The sequence below is a fragment of the Ovis aries genome, chromosome 18, assembly GCF_016772045.2.
Source record: "Ovis aries strain OAR_USU_Benz2616 breed Rambouillet chromosome 18, ARS-UI_Ramb_v3.0, whole genome shotgun sequence".
Lineage (NCBI taxonomy): Eukaryota > Metazoa > Chordata > Mammalia > Artiodactyla > Bovidae > Ovis > Ovis aries.
In genome coordinates, this window is record NC_056071.1 from 18,405,206 (window position 1) to 18,431,119 (window position 25,914).

Consider the following 25,914-nt stretch of genomic DNA (forward strand, 5'->3'; position numbering starts at 1 on the left):
TAAAGATCAACTGACCTGGCACAGCCAAATAAATAAATAAATATTTTAAAAATAGACAAAGCTACTGATGCTGGGTCCCACCCCCAAAGATTCTGACTCAGTTGGCCTGGGAATGTATCTTGGGCACTAAGATTTAAAGAGTTTCCTTAGGAGTCCCATGTTCAGCTATGTCCCTGGAGGCTAAGAACCTTTCCAGCATGGCCATCAGATTCTTACAGGAGTAGGAAGTAACTTTCACTGGACAAAGAATCTGCCTATAATATGAGAGGCCAGGTTTAATCCCTGGGTTGGGAAGATCCCCTGGAGAAGGAAATGGCAACCTACTCCAGTATTCTTCTATGGAGAATTCCATGGACAGAGGAGCGTGGGTGGGCTGCAGTCCATGTGGTCGTAAAGAGTTGGACACAAATGAGAGGCTAACACTTTCATTTGCTCGCAAGCCTCCCTGGCCCAAGACAGGCTTGTATCCTGTCTTGCATAAGTCCAATGCAGGCCTGCATCTAACTTGGACCAGCTTTCACAAACGACCGCACTGAGGCTGGAACACTATTAGCCTCTGTGCAGCTGAGCCAGCAGTTGCACTCTTTCTTTTGGCTATGCTGGATCTTTCTTGCTGTGCACCAGTTTTCTCTAGCTGTGGTGAGGCAGGTGCTACTCTCCAGTCACGGTGCTCAGGCTTCCCAACGCAGTGGCCTCTCTTGTTGAGGAGCACAGGCTGTAGGCACACAGGCTTCAGTGGTTGTGGCGTACAGGCTTTGTTTCACTAGCAGCATGTGGAATCCTCCCAGGCCAGACACAGAACCTGTGTCCCCCACATTGGCAGAAGAATTCTTAACAACTGACCACCAGAGCAAAGTCCCATGTCCCATTCTTGAGAGCACTATATTTGCCCCAATGACTTCAAAGAATACCATTTGCATCTTCACCAACCCCAATGCCACCATTTTCTACCCTAAAGAGAAAGCCTAGGACCTAAGGTGATCTGTGAACACAAGTTGACAAAGATAGTTAATGCTACAATCTTGGTAAAGCAACGATTCTGTTTGCTGGTGAGATTCTCCCCTACGTACAAATAAAACTCCTGTAAAGTGAATTAGCTGTGACTGTTTGTGGCTTTCTACAAGTGGCGTTTTAAATGGCTGCTTTGCAAGACACATGGTCCCAAGACAGAGCACCTGCTGTGATTTGGTTTTGCTGCTTGAACAATATTTCCACTGCAGAAATCCATTACATCTTACTGAGGTTTATGGGAAGAATATTTCCCATCAGATAGCAAGGTGAAGCACCAATGAGGCTGAACTAAATGGAAGACGAAATAAATGCAAACTGAGGACCCTGGATTCTACTCCGTAAGCACAGACAGGCTTGTTATGATCTGTAACAAATGTCTGACTGTGCTTGGAGACCACTAGAAAAAGTCACAGGAAGGAGTTGCCGAAATTCTCGCAGTCATCGCGTGCCTTGCAGAAAGAGACCAGCTCCTGAAAAGACATTGTAAACTTTTTGAAACACTTCAGAGTGACTTCCAGTTAAACATGGCTAGAACACAGGTCTCTACCTCCTCTCCACATTAACATACAAAGGAATTAAATAAATATTGGTGCACAAAGAGGAAAAGGGGAGGCAAGAGGAAATAAGGTATTTCAACAACGTTTGGGAAGACGAAAAAGCAGAGAGGCAAATCTTGCTTACAAAGAGGAGGAAGATATGGGAGAAAGGACCACAGGGTTTGTGGCAGGATTATAGCATAAATGAGAGCATGGAATGCATACAAGTGGACACACACAGACCGAGGCACAAAATTATGAAATGCCAGAGCCATAAGGACAAGGAGAAGATGCTAAGAGGTCTCAGGAGGGTGGGTCAGGTCATATTTCCAAAGGAACTGGAATCAGAAAGACAGCATAATTCTCCATAACAACTTCATACTGTTACTCTTACTGAGCAAATTGCTTCCAAATTCTGATGGACAAATATTCAACCTAGAATTCTATACCTAAAAATGTATTCACCCAATGGAAGGGCAAAAGAGATGTATTTGCAGACATGGAAAAGTTTACTTTGCCCTTTCTTAGGAAGCAACAGCAAGTGGAAGCTTCAGCCAAACAAAGGGGCAAAGGAAGAAACGGGGTCGGGGATCCAGTTCACCAAAGACCAGGCAACGGAAGGCCCCCACACTTCAGCTCCTTCTGTTCTCAGCATTATAGGATGTGAGTGGTTATGGCAACATGGAGAAAGGGCATCACGTCAGGAAGAGTTTGGAGACAACAGAAACTGGACATTCAAATCAGGTTTCATTGTCCATGGACAAAGGGAGTGGTCAAGAAAACGTTTCAAAAGGCTGTGCTCTGAAACAGCATTGACATTCTTGACATTATTTATTCTAGAATTTGAAAAGGGCTTAGGAAAGAGCCACAGATAGAAGAGTCCCTCTGCAGCTGGGTTTCCCAGGTGAAGAATCCGCCTGCCAATGCAGGAGATGCAGGTTCAATCCCTGGGTCAGGAAGATCCCCTGGAGAAGGGAATGGCAGCCCACTCCAGTATCCTTGCCTGGGAAACCCCATGGACAGAGGAGCCTGGTGGGCTACTGTCCATGGGGTCACAAGAGGGTTGGACACAACTTAGCAATTCAACAACCACAATAAGCCACGGAAAGGGATGGCTGGGGTTGCTCACAAAGACTAGAAAGAAATAAAATAAAGCCGGTTTCAGAGCTCTGGAGGACCCACTACTTAAAATGCACACAAAAGAAAGGGGGCTGGAAAAGGATGAGAAGAAATGCTCAGAAAAGCAGAAAAGAATCAGAAAAGGCTACTGTCTTTGAAGTCAGTCAGTCTACTATTGAAGGAGAACTCTAGAAGCTGAAGAGCATTATATACAGAGGTCATGTGAGATGAAGAATGAAATCAAGTCACTGCATTTGGCGACAAGAAGGTGGCCTTGATGAGAGCAGTTTCCACAAAACAGGGGAAGAATATATAACAAGTCAAAAAGGGAGAAGATGGTAAATAGGAAAGAAAAGGTCTGAAAGTTAAAGACTCAATCTAGAGATCCAACATATGATTAAAAGGAGGGAGACAGAGGGAGGAAAAGAAAGATGAAAGACTAAGGGAAAGAAAAAAAAAAACCTATAGAAAAATTTGCCCAACATACTGTCTAGTCAATTCCCAAAATAATTAACACACACACACAGTAGGCTGAGGAGCTAGAAAAATTATCATCCTCATTATCATTTTTATTATTGAATGGTTCCCATGTATCGGGCTCTGGAAAGTTCACTTCTTTATTTATACTGCCTCTGGGAGGTTGGTATCAATTTCTCCCCCATTTTATAGATGGGAGCATGGAGGCATAGAGCAGTGATGTGCCCAAGGACAGACACTAGAGAAGAAGTGGTGATGCTGGAATTCAACCCAATGATCTGGCCCCAGAGCCTGTGTACCATTCCATAGCGCTTCCTCCTTGAAGGCACAGACTGAGAAAATGGATTTGTTCAAAGGGGCATTTGATCGATTGCGGTTCATTCTCCTGCTTATGAGCAGGTGCTTTCAGATGCAGGTCCCTAAGACCCTTTTTTTAAAGATGTCCCTCTTGAACCTTGAGAATGGGGACCAGAGTGTGTCACCTCATTAGACTCACCCAGGTAGATTACAGACAATTCATCTCCCCCTCTCCCCGAGGCTGTGAGCGCTCTTACTCAACTTCCCCCACATCAGAAAGAGCACAGTGCCGTCAGTCTGCTGTCCAATCCTCAAGGCCCTTTTACTCACCTCTGCTTGGCCATGAACCACACTCCTTGAAATACAAACCAATCAAGAGTCCACAGACCCATCACTTCCAAGGATGTGAGAGAAGCCTGCAGCTTGCTCCCGCCTGCCTGTGCCCAGTCCAGCATTGCTTCCCAGTAGGGCTACAGCTGGTGCTGAGCAAGGTAAGTCCTCCTTGGAGAGGGCTGTTCTGGGTATGGCAGAATATGTGGCATCCTTGGACGTGGGCGTGACAAGCCAGTCTCAGGTTCATCCACTGTAACGAAGGGACCCCTCTGGGAGGGGATAATGCTAGTAGGGGAGGCCATGTATGTGTAGGGGCAGGGAATATACCAGAACTGTCTGTACCTTCCCCTCAATTTTGCCATGAACCTCAAACCACTCTTAAAAATAAATAACAAAATAAAGTTTAAATTAATGTTTTTAAAAAGCCAGTCTTAGAACTTCTCTGGCGGTCCAATGGTTAAGAGTCTACCTGTCAATGCAGGGGACACGGGTTTGATCCCTGATCTGGGAAGATCCCACATGCTGAGGGGCAACTAAGCCCATGCCCACACCTACTGAGTATTTTCTCTAGTTCCCGTGCTCTGCAACAAGAGACGCCACTGCAAGGGAAGCCTGCACACCTCAATAGAGTAGCCTCTGCTCACCGCAACTAGAGAAAGCCCGTGTGCAGCAACAGCAAAGACCCAGTGCAGCCAAAAATAAATAAACACAAATGTTTCTAAAAGCCAGTTTTCCCACACAAGACATAACACATTTCCACATACCCTCTTGGGGTGACAAAACTGCCCCAGATTGAGAACCACTGATGGTAACCAGTGGTTACCAGCATCAACCCTAAGAAATGATCTCCCTTCCCGAGTCTGGCCAATTTCCCTGTCACTTGCTTCATGGGGAAAATCACAGACTTGTGGTCCCTCTGGGAAACAAATCATTTCCCCTTACCTGAATATCCCCAGAAAAAGAATCTATTAAGATATAAAGAAGGGATGTGTAATTCAAGAGACATCTCAGCTGTCTGGGGAGCTTTCTTCTCTTTCCTGAGCCCCAAGGCAGGTCAGGAGGAGTCAAGCTTGCTGTGTTCTGAGCTCTCAACACACACACACACACAGACTGCCTAGTATCTGCGATGGGTCTCTCTGCTGTCACTAATCCATTCCTAACTACACAATTATTCTGGTATGCAGCACTAATAAAAAGAAAGAAGCCAGCTTACAGTCTTTCTGGTAAGTTCAAGCTTTTGAGAGAGACCTGAAGGAAGACAGGTCTGCTGAGACACTCCCCATCACACGATTCTCTTCCCAAATAGGTGCTTTTTCCTTTCCTTCACACCAGTGGTGGTTTTGATCTTTCAACTACAGCATAGTAGAACCAATGAATAATTAGAGAAAGCTTGATGACACCGATAGGCATCCGGCCCAGCAGGATGGTCCAAACTGTCTTTCTCTTTCCCCTCCCTGCTCCTTCTGCAGGAAAAAATAAGGGAGCAGATCCAAGAATGGCTCAGATTTTCACAAGTGGTGGATTCCAATGTAGGGCTCAGTATCCCACAGAAAGCAAAGGCATCCCGTGGGAACAGGACAGGGGCTTTCCCTGCGGTGCAGTAAGCGCCAACCCAGGTAGGTGGGGCCCCCATCACAGGGGAGCTGGGGGCTGCAAGCCACACCAGGACCCAAAGGGCAACTTCAGAAGCCTCGGCTTAATCAGGGTCCACAGTACAAAAGGTGAGGGGCGGGGAGACATGTATCACACACTCCGAAAGAGGAAAGGGCAGCAGCCAGCCTGGTCAGGCATTACCGTGGAAACATGTTCTGCCCATTTTGGATCAAGGAGAGGCCCTCCTTGAAATCAGCTCTCCAGTGTTTCCCATCCTCGTCACTTAAATTCCCTTCTCTTCCACCAACCCCCTAACTTACAAGCATTAACAATTCTCAGATATTTGGCCCCAAGAACACCCAGCATTGACACTCCACTCTGGCCTTTTCCCAGTCAATGTGTGGAAGTGGAAATCTCCCATTTCCAAAGGAATGACCTAGAGTCCCAAGGATGTGGTTATAACAAATGGGGAAAGGAAGGGGAAATTAACTTTTAACCAGTCAACCCTAAAGGAAATCAACCTTTAATATTCACTGGAAAGACTGATACTGAAGCTGAAGCGCCAATACTATGGCCCCCTGATGTAAAGAACCAACTCACTGGGAAAGACCCTGATACTGGGGAAAGATTGAGGGCAGGAGGAGAAGAGGGCGACAGATGAGCTGGATGGCATCACCAACTCAATGGACATGAGTTTGAGCCAGCTCCAGGAGATACTGAAGGACAGGGAAGCCTGGTGTGCTGCAGTCTATGGGGTCACAGAGTCAGCCACAACTCAGCACCAAAGAGAAGCTGTAAAGTGCTTCCTTTAACTGAAAGAGTAAAAATTCTTCATTTAGTAAGGAAAGAAAAAAATTATAAGCTGAGATTGCTAAGATTCACAGTAAGGACCAATCCTCTCTAGGTGAAGTTGTGAGGAAGGAACAAGGAACTTAGGCTGGTTTTGCTGTCACACCTCAAACTGAAGAAGTCACAACCACAGTGCATGGTGAGTGCAAGGTTAAGAAGGACAGGCACTAAATTTGTACAATAAGGTACTGTGAGAGAGAAATCACACCCAGGTAACCTTTATTGCAGTATATTATCATACTTGTTCTGTCTTAATTATCAATGCCATCAATCGCCAACTGCACCTAATTTATAAATTAAATGTTATCATTTGTGTTGCTTAGTCACTAAGTCGTGTCTGACTTTTTTGTGACCCCGTGAACAGTAGCCCGCCAGGCTCCTGGAATACTAGAGTGGGTTGCCATTTCCTCCTCCAGAGGATTTTCCCAACCCAGGGATCGAACCTGTGTCTCCTGCATTGCAGGCAGACTCTTTACCACTGAGCCGCTTGGAAAGGCCAAACCTTATCGTAGGTATGTATATATAGGGAAAAACATAGTACATATAAAGTTTGGTTCTCTCTTCACTTCCAGGTCTCCAATGGGGGTTTCAGAATGCATCCCCCATGGATATGGGGTCAGGGGGCTACTGTGCATCCATAGGAAATAAATGAAAACACTGTGGCAAAGAGATAGCTGCACCCTCGTGGTCAGAGTAGCATTACTTACAATAGACCAGATACGCAAACAACCTGTCTGCTGACGAATGGATAAAGTTGAGTCATATATGCATATGGAGCTTCCCAGGTGGCTCAGTGGTAAAGAATTCATCTGCCAAGCAGGAGACGTAGGTTCGATCCCTGGATCAGCTATCTTCCTTGGAGAAGAAAATGGTAACCCACTTCAGTATTCATGCTTGGAAAATGCCACGGACAGAGGGGCCTGGTGGATCATAGTCCATGGGGTTGCAAAAGAGTCAGGCATGACTTAGCAACTAAACAACAATATGGATATATATATATATATACACACACACACATATACACATATATGTGTGTGTGTATATATATACACACTCAGTGTGTGTGTCTGTATATATACATATACATACATACATACATACATATAATGGAATTGGTATATATCAAGCAGTTTTGATAAACATATCAAATGGAATATTATTTAGCCATTAAAAAGGAGGAAACCCTGCCGTTTGTGACAACATGAATGGACCTTAGGGGCATGATGCTAAGCGAAATAAGGCAGAAAAAGACAAATACCATAAGATTGCACTTATATGTGAAATCTTACATGAACAAACAAAAAGAAGTTCCAGGGATATAACGCACACCACGGTGACTACAGTTAACAATACTGTACTGTGTATTTGAAAGTTGTAAGAGACTATATCTTAAAAGTTCTCATTACAAGAAACAAAATTTCTAACCATGTGTGGTGATGGACGTTGTCCTTTCACAATATATGTAGGTACTGACTCACTACGCTGTGCACCTGGAACTAGTATAATAATTCAATGTCATACATCAATTACGTCACAATTTAAAAAAAAAAAAAAAGCAGTGTGTGATCTGCTACACTGTCTTTTTCCTGCCTTGGCAGTTGTTGAAGCATCAGGCAGGGCCCCAGGCAACCTCCATCCTGAGTGAAACTGACATAGAGTTGAGGTCTCCAGCCAACGCTTGGTGCACGTGCGGCCTAAGTGAGAAATACAGCTTTGTTGTTTTAAGTCATGGAGATTGGCAGAGGTGCTGTTTGTTATCACAGCATAACCCGATTCATGCTGACTCATATAGGAATGAAGTCACCTCGCACTTAACAATGTTACTTTAATCCTTTGCTTTAGACAGTGAGCATGCTTCACACCATCCTCAACCAATCTTTACAAAATTGCCTTATGCGAAGGATGGGTTTATCGTCCTCAATGATGTGATTCATCTTAAAATGCCTCTTACCAATTCTCCATCCCCAAATTAAACTCTAACTAATCTAGTTCCACAAACAGCCAGATCATGGCCTCTTCTGTTGAAAAAAAACTCCACCCTACCTCAATCTGACTTGGGAAGTATAAGAAAACAAACCTGGATGGGCCTCATGATTTTTTACTGTGTCAGAAAGAGGCAAACAAGCCAACCTTCGGATTAAGGAATGATTTTTTTAAAACTTCAGCCTTTTCCTACTGATAAAAATCAGACAATGACATGTCCCTGATGGGTAAGAGCTTTGCACTGACAAATCCGGGGCAGAACTCATAAAATGGAATAAATGAAAGCGCAACAAACACAATTAAAACCCCAGCCATGCTCAGAGAGGGGTTCCATTCACTGTTTCATAAAAAGAGCTTAGTCCTTGGAGCCAACCAAAAGAATCATCAGTCTCTTAATTTTTATTGGCAGGGGTGGGTCAGAGGCCAAATGAACACAGGCTGAGCCCAAGAGCATACCTAAGGACAAGTCACCAACTGTCTGTTCCTGGACCAGCTCCTCTGGTCCCTCCCCTCTCTGCCTCCTCTAGCTTTCTGACAGTCTTTGCCTCTGTGATCTCTGGGGCTCACTGGGTCCTGCAGGCTGCCCAACAAAGCGAGCCCTCCTCACTTCCGTGCTTCTCTGCCTGAATCATTTCCCAAAAGACAAGCTTTATTCTCTGGCTTCTATTCCCTCCCAGGCTCTTACAGGAGCCAAAGACTTCGTGCATGCCTGGTAGCATTCATAGCGTGGAGGTATCACTCAGTGACTGAAAATGATGCCGGTGAACAGCCATGCGGAGAACGCACATGTAAGGGAAAGGAAGGCAGGACTGGCTCTCTCTGAACACTTGATTTTCCTTATCTCAGTTAATCATCACAACAGCCCTGAGGGTAGATTCTGTTTTGCAGTGGAGGAAATTGAAGCTCAAGGATTCATCATATGCCCAAGGTCACATGGTTAATAAACGGTAGACTGACTTAGGTCTATCCGACTTCAAAGTTTGGGCTCATTTCACTGCATCATGCCGCCTGACCCCCCAGCATTGTTTTTCTGACACTGGAAAAAGTCATAATGGGTCAACCACAGCTCCTTCCCAATCTTCATTCCCTTGTAGCTCATTTGTAGGGAACTGGCCTCACTGAGGAGGGGAGCTCACAACATTTCCAAGGAACTTTAGACCCACAACCCACGCACCCAGTTGTAGCTAGCAGAGGTAACCTGGAGTTCATAGACAGAGTGGCAGGCAGCAAGGGGCCTGAGAAGGTGGAAATAGGCAGCCTGGAAGAAAGGCAACTGTCATCATCTTTCTCCAAAGACTTTACACAGACAGTGTTTTAGAACATTCCAGGCACAAACAGAAAGTGAGTAATCACCTTCCTATTGCTGAAGCACAAAATGCTGATGTTTTTGTCCAAGGCCCTATAAACAGATTATAGCTCAAGTCTCAACTTTTCTAAGCATTAGCCACCTGACTAGTCAACATTACCCCAAAGTAGAGGCATTTGTTTCCTCCAAAGACTTCTCCATAGATTTCCATACATATAACTGATTCACTTTGCTATATAGCAGAAACCAAGACAGCAAGGCAAAGCAACTATGCTCCAGAGGAAATTAACTGAAAAAAAAAAAGAATTATGCAGAGAGTTTCCCCTTCCTTTTGGGGACTGTGGGTGAATAGAGGGAAACATCATTTCTGAGCTTCCTGTACTCAGTCCTGCCATGTTGGATCAACAGTGTCTCCATGTCCTTCACCCACTTACTCATGTCTGATTTTTCACTAACGTAACTGTATTGCATAATCAGATTTCAACACTAAGAACAAGGGAAGGAGAGCCCAGATTCCTGAGAGCTAAGCCTGGATGCCTCTAGCTTCACCTAGTTCACAAAAGGGAAACAGTATCTAAAACCTCATTGGTTGACCTGCGGATGGTTTCAGCGTGAGGTTCTTTAAATCAAAGAGAGGCATGGCTAGGTAGAGGGCTTCCCTGGTGAAGAGCCCGCTTGCCAGTGAAGGAGAAGTGGGTTTGATCTCTGGGTTGGGAAGACCCCCTGAAGAAGGAAACGGCCACCCACTCCTGTATTCTTGCCTAGGGAATCCCATGGACAGAGGAGCCTGGTGCGCTACAGTCCACGGAGCCGCAAAAGAGTCGGACACGACTTAGCGACTTCGTTGTTGTTTAGTCACTAAGTCGTGTCCAACTTTGTGACTAAGCAACTAGTTGCAACTAAACAACATAACTAGTTAGAAGAGACAGAGGTGACATTTCTTTGGGCCCTTAAAGGCACTGGCTCATAGGGGCCTTCTCCACTAGAAAAGCTTCCCATAGCTGCCTGGGTCTCATGCACTGCTTTCCAAGCAGTAGCTTATCCAAGGTTTGTCAGGCAGAAATCCCTTTCATGGTATTTCTAAGTACATGTGGAGTGGTGCCATGGCATACTGCCACCTATAAAACACCCTGCTTCCTTCTGCAGAGTGATGGCCTTATGCACTCAAACAAAACACTACGAAACAGCTGATGTCTGCTGAGCACGTATTCACCATTGGGCCCTGTCCCGTCTCATTCAAGTCTCACAGTGGCTCAGGGAAGTGGGTTCTACAATTAGAGTCAGAGCTGCCGAGTAATCTGCCTCAGGTCACACTGCATCGTGTTCAAGCTGGAGCCGTTGGACTCCAGAGTCCACAATCTTAATCACTCCCCTAACTGCCTTACAGTGTGTGCGTGCGGGCTGAGTCGCTTCAACTGTGTCTGACTCTGTGCAGTCCTATGGACTGTAGCCCACCAGGCTCCTCTGTTCATGGGATTCTCCAGGCAAGAATACTGGAGTGGGTTGCCAGGCCCTCCTCCAGGAGATCTTCCTGACCCAGGGATTGAACCCACATCTCTTATGTCTCCTGTGTTGGTAGGTGGGTTCTTTACCACTAGCACCACCTGGGAACATAATTATATAGTCTCAAACCAGTGAGGTCTAGAATAAAAACACTTCAATAAAATCTCCAATGCCCCTAACCCAAAGATGCTGCAACGAGGTCTGAATTTAGACTGGAGAGAAACCATGAAAGTCCCATGGTTTCTTCCAGACCAATCTGAGATTGTGAACTCCTCCCAAACACTGAGACTCACCCAGCTCTCCCTGGGCTGGGCACAGATCCCATCAGCCAAAAAGAATTTCTTATGTCAGTCAAAAAGAATTTCTCCCTTTCCTAGTAGATGCTCAGTGGAAAGGTCTGAGGCCTCCTAAGAGCCCCTAGCAGGGAGGGACATGAGAGTTACAGACCCTAGAGCCTTTTAGAATGCGGCTCTCATGATATGGTACATTAAAAACCACAGTCTAGAACTTCCTTACTGGTCCAGTAAAACTCCACCCTGCAACGCAGCGGGGACATGGTCAGGGAACTAAGAATCCCACATGCCTCAAAGCAACTAAGCCTGCACGCATCAAATACTGAGCCCTCATACCACAATGAGAAAGTCTGTGCACCACAACAAAAAATCCCCCATGATGCAGTGAATATTCTGCATGCCCAACTAAGACCTGATACAGCCAAATAAATAAATGTTTACAAAAAAAACATAATCTAACATCAGTGGAAACCTCTAAGATCTGTGTGGCATATATTATTGGTCCAAGACATTTTCCTATCCTTGAACTTCCTTAATCACCTTGTGGGATACTTAAGCAACCCAATGAGATACTCAAGATAGAGACTGCCTTCTCCATTTCACAGATAAGGAAACTGAGGCTCCGAGTTGTTGAAGTGACCTAAAGCATAGTTGGGAAAAGCTGTGGCTTCAGTCCGGCTCTTCCGATTCCCCATCCAGTGTTCTTCAGAGGTCACATCAAACTTAATTCCTCTAGAAACCTAAGGGGTGGCCATGCATTGCAATTCTCCATCTGGGGAGTAAGATGCAAACTGGGTCTTTGGGAGCTGAGAGGACTCCCCACCAGATGGATCTTTGCAGAAGTTGTTTGGAGATTTCATGAGTTTGGCTGCAAACCTCTTCTCCTAAAATTAGAAACCCACAAGAGTGACTTAGAAACCATGGGGCCAACACACACGAAAAAGAAGCAGAATAAACCCAGACAAAAGGAAAGCCTGCCTCACAAAAGGCCGTAAAGGTCAAAGCTGGTCCCATGTGAGTCCAGCAAAATTATCCCAAAGAATGCAGATTGTTGGGGTTGTCACTTGAAGAGACAACAGGGCTGTCAAGACATGCCCAGGTTTCTCTGTGGTCTCCAGGTGGAGATCCGGGGTTCTCCGTTGATGCCTTTGGAGGTCAACAGTTCCTGACCCCACATCTGCTGAGGGCTGTGTGCACCCTGAACCTTGCACTCTCTCACTGCGGACCCTAGTCTCTGTCCTTGCAGAGAAGATGGAGAGTTGTCAGTGCCTCTTGGCCCTTCCACGGTCTCTCACCTACTGCTTACTGGACCAGGGTTTGGCACCTGCCTGTCTTGGTAGGTACATCTCCCAGGTTTGACTGTCTTAAAGGCAGGAACTCCACAAAGACTGTGCCTCCGACCCTCAGGGTCCTATGATAGGAGGCTTTCAGCCTGCACCCTTGGCAAGGATGTCTTCATGGACAAGTCACCGAGCCATCCCATGAAATTCTACTTTGGAACTTAGTCATTCCATTCATCCATATGGCTCTTTCCTGACTAATGTTGAGGTTTGTTGTTGCTGTTGTTGTTCAGTTGCTAAGTCATAGCCAACTTTTTGCAACCCCATGGACTGTTGCCTACCAGGCTCCTTTGTCCATGAGATTTCCCAGGCAAGAATACTGGAGTGGGTTGCCATTTCCTCCTCCAGGGGATCTTCCCAACCAAGGATGGAACCCTCGTCTCTTATGTCTCTTGCGCTGGCAGGTGGGTTCTTTACCACCAGCACCACGTGGGAAGTCCTAGGGGTGGGACATGGGAGATGCCGCACCAAGGAAGGAGAGAAAAGAAGGCAGCCCAGAGAAGGACCCCCAGCCCCCAGCAAACACTCTAGCTTTGGAGTCCATCACCACTCATCCCCACAAACAAGCATTGCCTCATCACAGAGGACGCACCTTCCTCCTGCCCTGCCGACACCACCTCTCCTGGTTTGGTGGCCGTCACCTCAGAGGCACCTTGAACCCTGGCCACTGCCTCTTCTCCCCACACAATTGGGCAGCGATCGAGCAAGAGCCTCCGCAGCCCCTACTAATCTCTCAGCTCACTCCTCCCTTTAGCAGGCAAGCCGTAAAAATGATATAAACATTTCATCCGAGTGGTGCTGCCACAGGAACTGGGGAGAGAGCAGAGGATCCATCGATCTCCAGCATGTGAAGGTACAAATACAACACCGGAATCAATCAGAATCACACCGTATCAGCTCTGTGATCACCTCCCTTGTATGGCACGTTTTACATGCTGTTGTATCTGTGCCTGTTCACACACCTTCCCTCCAACCTCCGTGCATGGAGCCACATTCTCTAAGAAGCCGCTTAAGTGACACAGGGCAAAGCAGTGATGACCCAGGCATGCTCCCCACCAGGCCCTCATGAACGTGCCGGAAATTCCATGCGTGCACTCACGGATGCACTCCTGAGCAAGAATACAGATGGACGCACACGTAAAGAACACTAGTTTACTGGTCATAGAATGGGTGTGTATGGAAACTTATGGGTCTACATTTCTTTACAATTTCGACCCTTCTCCATCTCACAAAAGTATTTGCATGCAATATATATAATATACTAAAGTATAACATATCAAAGACATCAAACACTCAAACTGAATACCCCAGAAAGGGGGTGGTGAGGGCGAATCTAGTAGTAGTGAGTTAGCCCTTTACTTTTCTAAAGATGGACACATAAGCCAGACTGGTGCAAAGAAAGAAAGAAAAAAAAAATCCAAAGATTTAACAGCTAATCTGAAAATGCATATTCTTCTTCAGCTCTCTGACTTTCAGCAATCACTTTTAAGGTGTTATTCTTATACTGACTTCCAGATTAGGAAATTTACTAAACCTCCCAATCCATAAAAACGTCTCATTTTCACGGGACCTCCTCATCAAAACCCTGCTTCCTGATGAATCCATTAACCAAAAGGAGGTTCAGGTAAGGAATACAACTCTGTCAAAGAGACAGCATTTCCTCATTTAGCTCAGATATGCTTTGTTCTTAATTACTGAAAGGTGAATGACCATATATCCTGATTTTCCCAGGACAGTCCTTCTTTATACATGTTGTTCCAGGAATTATCAACAGTGCATCCTTTGGATTGGATGATAAATGATATTTGTTGCTGTCGTTTAGTCGCTAAGCCACATTCGACTCTTTTGCAACCACAAGGATGATAGCCCACCAGGCTCCTCTGTCCATGGCATTTCCCAGGCAAGAATACTGGAGTGGGTTATCATTTCCTTCTCTGGGGCATCTTCCCGACCCAGGGATTGAACTCCCATCCCCTGCACTTGCAGGTGGGTTCTTTACCACGGAGCCAACTGGGAAGCCCGATGAATGATACAGTTTCCCTAATTAAAAGTATTTGCTGTGTGTTGGAAGTGGAGGGTGGAGAAAAGACAGTCATGGGTAGGCTCGGTTGCTGTTTCAGACTCCAGACACAAGGAGGCGATACCACAAGTGAAGCAGTAAACCACTCTAACCAACTCGCCTCCACTGTCACTTTCTAAACTCCCTTTGAAGCCGTCTTTGGAGGGACCTGGCACGCATCTTCAAACTATCCACATAGGACACTGTCCTTCGTGGGCAGTCAATAGATACCACTTGATGATGATGAAGCAGCCATCGACCATCCATCCCCTCTTCTCCCTCTGTTCCCTCCTCCCTCCCCGCTTCCTCGGGCTACAGGTCAATCAATCTTAGGCCATCTTGATCTACTTGGAAAGCTTAACTGCCATGAAGCTAAACCACTTGTCCTCTGGCTCCAATCTCTTAGAGAAATTAGTGCCAATGGAAGTGTCAGCATCAATTTCATAATGTTATTGGATGAAGGCAAGGCTGGGCCAAGTCCCGTATTCCTGACGGGCTATCAAAGTGATGAGGATTATGGGTAGGGAGACAGACAGCTCTGACAGGAAAGGCAATGACTCAAGATCAATTAGACTGACAAGCCTATCTTTAAGCCATATCACTTAGTGCTGACACCGTACGTTCCCCACAGAGATGGAGAATACTGGATGCAGACTTTTCCTGGTGTCTCCAGGGGTAACTAGAGAGCCTGGAGGCTTGCAAAGCAGCCCTTGGTCCTACACCTTTCCCGAGAGAATCCGAGCAAACGATTCTAACAAAAGAGACGGATTTTGCTCTCCTGATGGGAAGAATGACAATCTGGCCCCCGTTTTCCTTTTCCTTTTTTCTTCTTTTTCCTGCTTTCTAAAGAAAATGTCAAGATAAAATGTAGGCTACGCTACGTATTTAAATTTAATTCCTCTGCAGAGTTAAGGGACGTCTTGGGATTATTAAAATGGAAATCAAGATCTTGTAAAAGTCAAACCATCCTAGCAGGAGAGGAGATTTGTCACAGAAGGCAAGAGCAACAGATGGAGGCCACAAGGGTCCCGGGTTCTAACCCAGGTTCTCAGCACAGCATTGCTGTGAATACAACTGTTTGAAATCAGGAACCGGTCACGTCATTTCTCTGGAGCTTCAAATGCCTCATGGAAGGTCAACCATAACCTCCTGCTGCCCAGCAACGCTGTGATGAATTGAAATGCCAACAGTGCCAAGGGTAACAGAGGGATCAGAGATTCTTTAAGACCTTTCAAGGTGTGTACAAATGGCTTTTTTTTTTTCCCCTGTGCTTGATAGAAGATGCACAGAATCAACCCTGGAGCTGAGAATGCAGTTGATGGTGAGACTGAAGACAGAAAAAAAGCCAGCCTTGTCTCCTGCTAAGTGAACCACGTGCAGAGAGCATGGAAGTGATGCTTGAGCTACTTCTCTATTTTAAATCCTCTAGTGTAACAGTTTACTTTCCCTAGCTCTCATGAGCTTATGTTCCCAGGGCAACAGCATAATTTTAGAGCCCATGAGGTTATAGCTATTTAAGCAGGTTTGCTTTATTATTTTTTAATTGCTTAACAATATTGTTCGTTAACATTCTATTAAAAATTCCACAGTGTTTCGCATTGGAATTTAAAATTCACCCTAGTTTAACGTGTCCATTTCAGAATACGTATGTGTTGATGGGGTTAGCAAACACCAGTATTAATTAGCTGATCTTGACACTGACCTAAGAGGCGAGGCAAAGCAAACTAACCTATAGAGGAAGCCTGAGCTGGATAATGTCAACTCTGGCCAGAGGCTGTTGTCAATATAACCTGGAACTGCTGACTTCCCAAACACACTCAGAACATTGCCCTAATATGCAAATGTGTGAATCAGGAGACTCCTTCCAAGTGTGAAAGTGACAGCTGCTCAGTCATGTCCGACTCTTTGTGACCCCATGGACTGTACCCTGCCAGGCTCCTCTGTCCATGGAATTCTCCAGGCAAGAATATTGGAGTAAGTAGCCTTTCCCTTTTCCAGGGGATCTTCCCAACCCAGGGATCCAACCCAGGTCTCTTGCATTGCAGGCAGATTCTTTACTATCTGAGCCACCAGGGAAGCCTTCCAAGATGCCTTTAAAAAGAAGACTCTTTAAAGATGTGGTAATGTAACTGAGGGTCTTTTAAGGTCATTCCCAGGTGGTGCAGTGGTAAAGAATCCTCCTGCCAATGCCAGAGACACAGGAGACGTGGGTTCAATCCCTGGGTCAGGAAGATCCCCTGGAAAAGGGAATAGCAACCCACTCCAGTATTCTTGCCCGGAGACTCCCAGGGACAGAAGAGCCTGGTGGGCTACAGGTCATGGGGTTGAAAATAATCAGACATGACTGAGCATGCATGCAACCAATTGATAGAGGGGCTGGGGGCAGAGAAACTTGATTGTTAGACGTTCCCGCTAATCAAGGATGGTGCAGAATCAATGATTCATCATCTCTGGAATTGCTGGAGAAAACTGTCAGAAAATACTAGAGGGTAAACAAGTTTTGTTAGGCACACACATGGGTTCATAGAGAGTCTGTAAGTGGAATGTTTTTTGACTTCAGATGTGATACATACGTCTTTTCAAAGTTTCACTAGGTAGGTTGAGTGATTCATAGATATTATATATGTGCATATATTTATATACATATACACACTATACACAAGCACCCACACCAGTGAAATGGATATTATCCCTGAAGCATTTGCTGCACTCCAGGCACTGGCCTGTGTGCTCTTGTATTTTCTCATTTAATAAACTACTCCTGGATGAGTATCATTATGGCCAAAAATTGTCCCAAACAATGTATAAATATTGCCTGTCTCACCCTTATAATCTTGCAACAATTATCTCCATTTTATAAATAAAGAAATGGAGGCTCAGAACTATTTTATTCCCCTATCCACAGTCCTTCAGCTGGTAAACGATGAAGCTGAATTCAAATCTAGAGACTATCTCATGCCAAGGCCAGTAGTCATCGCATAGCATAGTCCGCCAGAAGTTAACCTTTTAAGAAAGTTATCCTTTTTAAGAAAGCTTTAAAAAGCAATATGAAGGGTGAGAAAGCATATTTAAGGTTTTCCTTGGGTCTGTTGCAGAATTTCCATCATATCCACTCTCTAATTTTATTTAAGTGTGTCCTAGCCTTGATACTCAAAGCCCATCGGATTCTAATAATCAACCAACCACAACTCCCACTATTAATTGAGTAAAAATTCTGGCTTTTTGTTTGTTTGTTATTCTCCATATAAGTAATCTATATTCCTATCCTGGTCATACCTGTGTTCCAGCCCAAGCCACTCACCCTGATGCCTCCAGTCCCCACATCAGATCCTGTACTTCCCAGGAGCCAGCTCAATTCCCATCATCACCCTGAAGCCTTTCTTGAACACGCCTCTCTCTCTGCTTTCTCCTCATCCCACCCTCCTGGCCACTTCCTTCTCTAAATTTCTGCAGCACTTCTGAAAATCAAGGTTTCCCTCTTACTCCTCTTGTCTCCTTCGATTGATGCTTATTTTCTGCAAAGCCAGGAAAGGGCTCACAAAAAGGGAGGAGCTGGTTCTGAAGTCATTTTTTTTTTTCCTCTCGACTGAGAAAAGATAACAGTGATGATGTCTAGGTCATGAGCGTTTACCCACTGGATTCATGAATCAAGTGACTTAACCCCTCAAAGTATTTATTTCCTTATCTATAAAATGGGGTAAATAATAGTAACACCCTCATCAGGCTATTGTTAGAGTTAAATTAAATATTTATGTAAACCACTTGCCTTGGTATAAGTACTCAGTACCTGTTAATAATAACACCCAGAAAGTAAAAAAAAACAAAAGCAAATGGCAGTTAGCTAACTCAAGAATGTTACTGTTGATACTTTTAACCTCTATACTAATTACTGATTTGAGAGCTTCCTTTTTTTTTTTTTTTTTAATATGGAGACAAATGACAGTGTTTGCATTTCTGAAAGTCTCCCATTCCATGCTGGGGAATTAGAATGAACCAATGTTTCTCATCTCTGATCAAAGAAAGAGTACTTAATGATGCAAAAAGAGAAATGAGCTTGGTTAGAGATAGAAAAGAGGATCTTAACTGACAGACAGGCTAACTCTTCTTGGCTTCCATGACTTCAGTCTGATTTAGCACCCATCCAGGAGTTTGGTAGGGATGCAATAAATGTCAAAGGGAAGCACTGCCCTCTAAGCTGGATGGACACAGGTCCCTGATTTCCATACAGAAAGGCAAAGGGCAGAGTAAGGGAGGTACTAAATGTCTTCCAGGTGTTCATCTGAAATAGCCAAAAGGACTGGACTGGAGGTACACAGCACTTGATCTTGATCATCCCATATCCTGTTCTGCGGAGAAGCTGGGGGAAGAACCAGCGTGGGTGCCATCTCTCCCTCTCCCAGTGACAGGAAACGGGTTCACGGGGGCAAGCATGCATGGCTAGGGGAATAAAAAGGTCAATCCGAACCCACCTCTGTTAGACTTAAACACCCCTTCTCCAGTCTTTGGGCAGGCACATGACTTCCTTAGCTCCAACATACTAAAGCTCACAGGCATCTTTTGAAGGGGCACCTGGACTTCCACTGCCAGGGGTCTCAGGGGCTGCCATGTCAAAAAGCTGAGTCTCCCCTCCGACCAGGCATTGTATGATACTGTAGGTTAGATGTAATCAATGCTGATTGTAATCATTAGGAATTAAGAGATTTCTTCTAGTCGTGAGCTAAAAATGGCTTATGCTAATAAATCAATGAGCAATGAGGAGGGAAAGTGAAAAGTCTTTGAGTAATAGGCCCAGGAGTGGAGGTGGTAGGGAGGGTTGTGTTTGTGCAGAAAGCTGCCAGCAGCCGTGACCGCAGAGGTGTCACAGTAACAGAAGCACTCACTCCTGGAATAGCTTGTCAGACTCCAAGTATCTGACCCTCAAGGGGCTGGAAATTAAATAGACTGTGGGTCCAAGGGTATCTGGGGGCCTCATCAGCTGTGTGACTTTAGGTAAGTTGCTTAACCTCTTTGAATTTTGGTTTCCTCATCAGTAAAACTAGGAAATAAGTATACATCTTAAGACAGCTCATTCACCAATTTTATTAAGCACCTACCATGTGCCAGACACTGTTCTAGAGACTGGAATAGCACAGTGAGCAGAACAAAGCCCCTCTCTTGTGCAATTAACCTTCCAGGGGAAGGGGACAGATGGTGGACAAGCAAATCAATAAATGCTTGTCAGGTAGGAATAAAAGCCATAAAGAGATATATAGCAGTGTAAGGGGGACAGTGAGGATGGAAGGTAATTTTACATATGGGACTTCCCTGGTGGCTTAGTAGTAAAGAATCTGCCTGCAATGCAAGAGATACCGGTTTGATCCCTAGGTTGGGAAAATCCCCTAAAGGAGGAAATGGCTATCCACTCCAGTATTCTTACTGTGAAATCCCATGGACAGAGGAGCCTGGCAGGCTACAGTCCATGGGGTCCCAAAAGAGTTACACATGAGTTAGTGAGGTTTAGAGGATCCAGTGGGTTCAGATGACTTGCCCTGCAGTCAGCATATGGGTGATCCATGAGGTAAGGAAGGCAGAAAGCCTGGATCCTCCTAAATAGTGGAAGTGTTGAACTTTGGGCACGCTGATGGCTTAAGCAGTTTCCTGGGAGTAATACACAAGATCCTGGAAAGCAAGGGTCCCAACCTCTGGGCCACAGACCAGTACCTCCTACCAGATCAGCGGTGGCATCAGATCAGGAACAAAGCACACAATGAATGTGATGTACTTGAAATAATCCTGAAACCAGCCCCCTACCCCCACCCCCGCCTCCGGTTCATGGAAAAACAGTCTTCCATGAAACCAGTCCCTGGTGCCAAAATGTTTAGGGACTGCGGAAGGGTACTTTGCAGGAACAGTCCTTGAAACCAGCAATCCCAGGTGCTGTCATTTACCCTGAGTTTGTCGAAAGCCAGCCAACCAAGAATCTGATTCCCAGCATCCAGTAAGGCCATGACAGATTTTGATTCAGGGTCAGGACTGTAGTGGGCAGCTCTCCAAGTTCAAGTCCAGGCTCTTTGGACCTCAGCTGAGCAGGTTATTTATCTTCTCCTGTGCCTCAGTTTCTCCACTTGAATAATGGGAGAAATAATAGCACTGAACTTATGAGACTCTGTGAGAATTAGATGGAGAAATGTCTGGAAAATAGCACAGTACCTGGCTCAGTCATGTCTGACTCTTTGTGACCCCATGGACTGCAGCCAGCCAGGCTTCTCTGTCCATTGAATTCTCCAGGCAAGAACACTGGAGTGGACTGTCATGCCCTTCTCCAGGGGATCTTCCCAACCCAGGGATCGAACCTGCATCTCCAGCATTGCAGGGAGATTCTTTACCATCTGAGCCACCAGGGAAGCCCAACCGGCATCCAGGAGAGGCCGAATAAATGTGAGCTGTTCTGAATAGTCTTATTAAGCATGGATACTTATATATATGCATCTCTTGTTGACTGGAGAGGCCATGATTAATGGAACTGCTAAGGCCTGGAATTGCATGTCCTCTGGCAATCTGCCCTGAGTTCTCTTCTCTGCATCAGGCTCCACAGAAAGCCACTGATTGTTTCATTTGACACTACAGGAATTTGACGGAAGAAAGGTCTGCCCCATCCTGTGCGCAGGTAGGCGGTGTGTGCCCTGCTGCGGAGGGGGATTCAGAGTTAGGGGTAGGAGGGGAGGATAGTCAAGGCCTAGAGATGTCTCAGGCCCCAGCGCCATGACTGATGGGACACTAGCTCAGTAAAAGCCAGAGGCCCTTCTAGGCAGAAAGAAATGGGAATAATAAAACCTGCCTCATTTGCTTGTACCGCCAGTTAGGCAGTCAGTCAATCCAAAAAAATATATAGAATGCCCATTGTGAGCAAAGCATTAAATAATGACATTAATAGCTACCATTTGTTGAGAACTTAATATAAGCCAGGTGTGACAATCTATATATCCTACTGACCCGGCTCACAGCCTCTTGCTCTGTGAATTCTGGTCTAAGGGCCTCGCTGCTCTCACCCATCCCGCAGCTCCAGAGGAAGGGACCCCTCCTTCCTTGGCAATCACCCCCACGCCCCACTATGGTGCACAGTCCATCTTGTCCTGCAGCTGATAATGGGGTCTTAGATGTCCTAGCTTTGTAGGCTCCTTGCCTGTTGGCTCAGATGGTAAAGAATCCTCCTGCAATGCAGGAGACCCAGATTCAATCCCTGGGTCAGGAAGATTCCCCTGGAGAAGGGAATGGCAACCCATGCCAGTATCCTTGCCTGGAGAATTCCATGGACAGGGGAGCCGGGCAGGGTACAGTCCATGGGGTCACAAAGAGTCGGACGTGACTGAGTGACTAACACTTTTGCTTTTCTTTCACACCAGAGCAGAGACATGTTAGAATCACTCCATGTCCTTAAAATGAGGAGCGCATCAGCAGACTTCTATATGGTTAGAAATGAATGGATAACTGAGTGAACGGACACTGCAGAAGAACACGGCACCTCTTACTTCGGCCCTGGCGTGCGTGTGTGCATGCTCAGTTATGTCTCTCTGCAACCCCATGGATGGTAGCCCACGAGGCTCCTCTGTCCATGGATTTCCTAGACAAGAATACTAGAATGGTTTGACATTTCCTTCTTTAGGAAATCTTCCCCACCCAAGGATCGAATCCATGTCTCTTGCATCTCCTGCACTGGCAGGTGGACTCTTTACCACTAGCGCCACTTGGGAAACCTACTTCAGCCCTAGAGTTTCTACAAAGTCCTTGGTAGCTGACATTACAGTGGCAAACACAGGGGTCCAGCCAAAATCTTCCTGAGGCTCTATTTCCTCCTGGGTCAGCAGGATACACAGGGCTGTCCCTAGCTTCTGAAAATATAGTCGTGCTGACTATGTTTCAAGCTCTGTGCTCTTTGCAGGCACTTTGCCACCCCCCACCTAGATATTCCCCTGATTCTATGAGCTAGGTTCTATGAACAGTCTCATTTTGCAGGTGAAAAAACTGAAGCTCAGAGAAATATAATCCCTTGCTCAGCATCAAGGAAGTGGAAATTCAGAGCTAGGATTTCAATGTGTCTATGTCTAGGGCCTGAACACTCCCTGTACTTTACAAATCCTGGAGGTGGCAGAGAGTCAGGGAAGGAGGCATGGCTGATGGTGTGATGGATTCGTGAGCTTAGATCCTGGCTCTAAATGCACATCCCAGGCCCCACAGTGGAGCCCCAGGGCCTCCAACTTCTGTAGACAACACAAAGACCCTTGCCAACCATCCTTTCCAGCCCGCCCCTTCTCTCTATAGGAAAGAGATTAAAGGAAATCTGTGCCACTTAAAGAATCACAGCAGGAGGGGCAGGCAGATGGAGACATGCGGAGGCGTCTCGGTGACCACATCACACCCATAGCACTGGTGAGACCAGAGGCAGCTCTAGGGGAGAAAGCACTTCCCAATTTTTGGACTGGGCTCAAGCTCAGACTCTCATAGTGAAATTTTATAAGAAAAACCAAAGGACATACTTCCTGGAAGTATACAATCTGTTAGACCAGTGCCCCTTGGAAGCATCGTCACTGTCATCATGATCTTCATTCGGTGTCTCCTTAGTGGGCAGAGCACTGTCCGACTCCAAGAGCTTCCACACTCACTGGCTCATTGGCTTCCCTCTCCCAATTACCCCCCGACAGAGATAAGGCAGGCAACATCCTGCCCTTCCAGCCAGTGACAAAACTAAGACCCAGGGAGCTGCCTGAGATTGCTCAATCAACCAGCTAAAAGGAGAAGCCAGGGTTTCTGACCTTGTGCTCCCACGCTGTGCTCCCAGCCCACTCCAATTGCATGCTGCCCAACACCCAGGATGGAGGAGGAGGCATTAAACAGGGCAATCGTAAAGTTTGTTAAATCCAAAGTAGACACCAAGGAGATCAAGTCAGTCAATCCTAAAAGAAATCAACCCTGAATATTCATTGGAAGGACTGCTGCTGAAGCTCCAATAATTTGGCCACCTGATGCAAAGAGCAGACTCATTTTGGGAAAGACCTTGATGCTGAGAAAGGCTGAGGGCAGGAAGAGAAGGGGGTGACAGAGGATGAGATGGTTAGATAGCATCACCAACTCAAGGCACATGAATCTGAGCAAACTCTGGGAGATAGTGGAGGGCAGAGGAGACTGGCGTGCTGCAGTCCCCAGGGACACAGAATTGGACAACTTAGAACAACAACAACAAAGACATCTCCTGCCTCACAGCAGCTGAAACAGGTTTTGAATTTAGGGTTCCTTGATAAGGAAGAAAGGATAGGCTGAAAGGGGGCTGACATCCTATATCCCTAGCATCACTGAAAGACAACCAAATGAAGAAGCCAAACACAGGCAGAGAGAAGCTCCCTGGCAGCAGTGTGGCATTAAATGTAGGTTAAGGCATGGCTTGAGGTCAAACTGAACAGGAAGCTGGCAGATGGGAAAACTGAAAGCAGAGTGTCAGGCCCCTGATTTCCACTGGTAAAATTTTCCTAGAGTTCTCAACTGAACAAATCAGTTAAGACAAAGTGGGGGAGACATTGCAAGCACAGACCCTTTTTCCTATACATGCATTTTTAATGTGGAACCTCCACCATACAGTGGAGAGTGGAAGAAATATGTGAATAAAATGGAAATCGAGCAAAACGTATGTCTTTTTATAGCCAATGAGTCATACAAAGTGACAGCTCTTAAATATTAATAATAAGTCAATTTTTAGGGCATAAAGGCAGAGATGAAGGGAGATGATAACATTTCTCTATTTTTTTCTTCATGGTCCAAATTTAGAAAAATAAATACAGTAAATATTCTACCTATAGTTGCAATATTTATATAGTTTATCATCTGCCTCAGGGTATTGGTTCCGCTTGGGAACAAATATCCTGCTTCAGCTTGACAGTGAGGTCATAATTTGGAGCTGGGAAGAAACTGTTTTCAAGAATTCAAATAATCTCACCCAAATTTCAAATGTGACAAAGAGACAGCATTTTTCATGAAAATGTGAACCTCACTCCTCGCTGATTTGCACAAAACCTTAGCATGCATCCTAAGGACTAGAAAATCTCAATTGAGAGAGTCTGGGGACTTGCCTGGCAGTCCAGTGGTTAAGATTCTGCCTTTGAATGTAGGGTGTGCAGGTTCGATCCCTGGTTGGGAAGCTAAGATCCCACATGCCTTGTGGCCAAAAAGTTGAAACATAAAACAAACAATATTATAACTAATTCAGTAAAGACTTTTTAAACAGTCCACATCAAAAAAAAAAAAAAAAAAAAAAAGAAGAGAGAGAGAGCCTGTGATCCCTCTCCAGTAGCTTCCATTGTGATACCTCCCTGGACAGAAGGCAGAGAGCTCTCCTTTGGGCTGATGGTCTTCAAGGAGAGACCAAACCGCTTCTGATGGTCACCTTCACTAGAGTGGCGGCCTCCTTCACAGGGCATCGGAAGCAAAAAGAAGTGTGTCGTGATCAAGGAGCACTTATCTGAGTCCCTTGGCCAGTTCTGGAAGGTGGAGGAACAGGAAACTCGAGGTGAGCTTCAAGGGAAGGTAAAGGTGTTTCTAAGCTGCTGTCAGCTACAGCTTCAGAAGGGCACCTGGGAGGCACAGCGCTGTGCCCCTGGGGGCCGTGAGATGTTTACATAACCTTGACTCTCACCCCCAGCAAACCAGGGCTGCACCCAAGTTCACTCTGATGCCACCTCTCAGCTCCTGTCCAGCTCTTTTTCAAGCCCACTCAAAATGACTCCCACTAACTTAATGGGAAAGATTCAGGGCAGGAGGAGAAGGGGTTGACAGAGGATGAGATGGTTGGATGGCATCACTGACTCAATGGACCTGAGTTTGAGCAAATTCTGAGAGACAGTAAAGGACAGGGAAGCCTGGTATGCTGCGGTCCATGGGGTCACAGAGAGTCAGACACAACTGAGTGACTGAACAACAACAATCTTAATGCGAGAACAGGATTGACCTCATCCTTCTTGCTCTTCCTCTGCCTTGATGATGTGCTGGGGAGTGGCTTGCTGCCAGCATGGGGCTGACACACCACTGACACCGTGAATCACCTGCCAAGGAAAGAGAGGGCGGGGATGAAGAGCCCAGCAGATGCTCTGACTGCAGAAGCCACGGGTGACAAAGCTCGAGCTTGCAGGGTGAGAGCTCACGACTCTCTGAGCCCATCCCTCTCCCTGGCACGTGGAAGCGAGAGCAGATG

At 45.8% G+C, this 25,914-nt stretch overlaps 1 protein-coding gene across 4 annotated transcripts in view; it reads right to left on the bottom strand.

Annotated features, from left to right (window-relative positions):
- NTRK3 (neurotrophic receptor tyrosine kinase 3) overlaps positions 1 to 25,914 on the bottom strand; it is a 431,855-nt gene that overhangs the window by 184,949 nt on the left and 220,992 nt on the right. The gene's annotated exons all lie outside the window — the stretch shown is intronic.